Consider the following 2609-nt stretch of genomic DNA (forward strand, 5'->3'; position numbering starts at 1 on the left):
ATTTTTCATCCCGACCCTTATGGTGTCTCATATTTAGCCTAGTCTTGGAATTGGTGACTTTGATATAGAAGACTCTTTTCTGTAAACCAAGACCCATGATAACCACAGAAATGGTTCCAATCTCATTCATGGGAAATGCAGCACGGGCTTTGGAGCCAAAGAACAGGCCTGCCAGGGAATCTAGTAATGATTTTTCCATGACATGTGCTACTAGTATTGATACAAGTCAGGCTATAGCATTTCTCCCAACTAGCAGATCTGAATGACCACAATAAAACACATTCCCCGTAGATAAGTTTAGGGCAGAAATGAAGGGCAAGGGAGAAACAATAGCAGAGCTGGAATTGGAAATCGGCAAGCACATAAATTGTCCAAGGAAGAATGGCTCGGCTGCAGAACTGAGAAGAACGAGGCTTTAAGAAAAAACAAAGAGATGGCACTTGGCTCTGAAACAAATGCAATCCAATCCAGAGAGCAGCTCCTTGGAGAGAGGCTTTGAAAGCCATATAATTGAGACTGGGGCAGGACAATCCATTATATGATGAGTCAGCTAGAGATGAAGACAGCAAACAAATTGGACTTCACACAGGAGCATCGCATGGGTTGTTGGTCAACTGTACAATGTGTGCCGGGTACTTGATCATTTCCAAGACAAAGAACCAAGACCAGCTTCTCCTTCCCCTTCCCTCAATCTACACAGGAACAGCCATTCTGGACTGTTCCAGTAGTTTTAATGTGCAGGGATGTGTGTGTGTGAAAGAAATTAGAACAGTGCACTCCAATTAGAATTCTGCTCCCCCATAACCATTTCCTTCTGCCCCCTCATTTCTAACATTACTGTAACTCAACATGTGCAATTGAGCATTTATAAATATCCATCCAAAGAAAAGAAGCAGACGGTCACAGAGGGAAAGAGAACAGAGCAGAGAGTTCCAGTGAATCAATGGTATTATTATTATTATTATTATTAATAATAATAATAATAATAATAATAATAATAATAATAATAATAATAATATAGTAGTAATAATAGTAGTTACCCTCCTTTCCTCATGACATGATGGTTTTGAAAATGGAAGTGTGCATTAGATTCAATGCCACATTAGACTCGAGTAAATACACGTATATGCTATAGGGCGGAGCATTCACCTCCGTTCCTTTTTTCCATGGTGCCAAGAAATCCAAGACTTTGCAGCCCCCAACAACATTGGGGAAAAGCCTTTAGTGAAACGAAGGCTCCAAGAAGCTGAAAAAGGGGAAACAACGTGACACAAAGTATTGCTAAGCAACTGGGAGACAGCCATTTACCTCAAAGTTGGCCAGACATGGTTTCCATTCTTTCCCAAATACTTTGTGGGAAGAATCAGCCCCAAAATTTGGGAAGCCTATTTTTGGGGGGACGTAGCACTGAGTGTCGCCCAGCCAGAAAGGACTGAGCCTCATACAAATGCTTTCTCCACAGTCAATTTTCAGAGAGAGAAAAGGATGCTGCCACAAACATTTCGGGAATCGTATCAAGAGCTATGAATAAAATATAACGGATTAGCAGTGGTGCTGAAAAGGAGGGAAATGTTAATTTTCTAAAACAAATTAAAACCGTAGAGGCTGGTTTGTGTGAATTCTCCAGAGAGAAATAAACAAATTCCACTTTACAAAGAATGTATGTATTTTAATGGATGAAAACAGAGAGTCTTCTGGGGATAGGAGCAAGCCCATCCTTGCACCTTATCTCTCCGCTGCACAATCTCGTATGTCCAAAATATGAACATAGTTACTGGAGCATGACTTGTGCTTACTATCCCTAGCAATGTTTCCTTCTTTAACCAGGTTTGAGAAACATATTACCTCCCTGCTGCATTCTTACTTTCTGATCAGTGAGAGGCTAATAGCAATGGTAGGAAACCTAAGTCTTGCTAATGAAGGACATCTCTCTTATACCAACTTTCTTCAGGTATGGGATCCAGGTGGATTTCAACAAATCAAGCATAGTATAGCTCAAACCTATTTGATATAAACATTTTGAAAAAACATTAAAAAGTTCTATTACAAACAACAAAATTAAAACGGTTCAAAATCACAGTAAAGCAGATCAAAACATAACATTACGTAACAAAATTTGAAAAAGAAAATTCTGTTCCTGGTTTGAAAGTGTTATTTGTGTTTAACTGTGTGGTATTTACTTTGAAAGTAGTTGTTCTACTCCAGAAACTTTGTTTTTATGGCTGCTACAAACTATGTTGAATTGGTTGAGACTCAATGAGATATTCATTGAAAAACTATAGCAAAATGTGCTTTAGGATGTCCCGCAAAAACAAAGTTTTTGCAGTTTAATAAACTTTTTTTTTCATGTTTCTATGATAGATGTTTTCTCATATTTGGTGAATTTGTCAGAAAACTAAAAAGTGCTGAGTACAAATACACGTCAAAGACTTTGTGATTTGGGACCACATAAAAGAGCCAGAAATAATAAAATAATAATAATAATAATAATAATAATAATAATAATAATAATAATAATAGACTTTTTCTCTCTGAAAAGAAGAGACTCATAGCGGCTGAAATTGAACGCAATGTTCCCAATGAATTTAAAAATGACCAATACTATTCCA

This window comes from Anolis carolinensis, chromosome X (genome assembly GCF_035594765.1).
Source record: "Anolis carolinensis isolate JA03-04 chromosome X, rAnoCar3.1.pri, whole genome shotgun sequence".
NCBI classification, from domain to species: domain Eukaryota; kingdom Metazoa; phylum Chordata; class Lepidosauria; order Squamata; family Dactyloidae; genus Anolis; species Anolis carolinensis.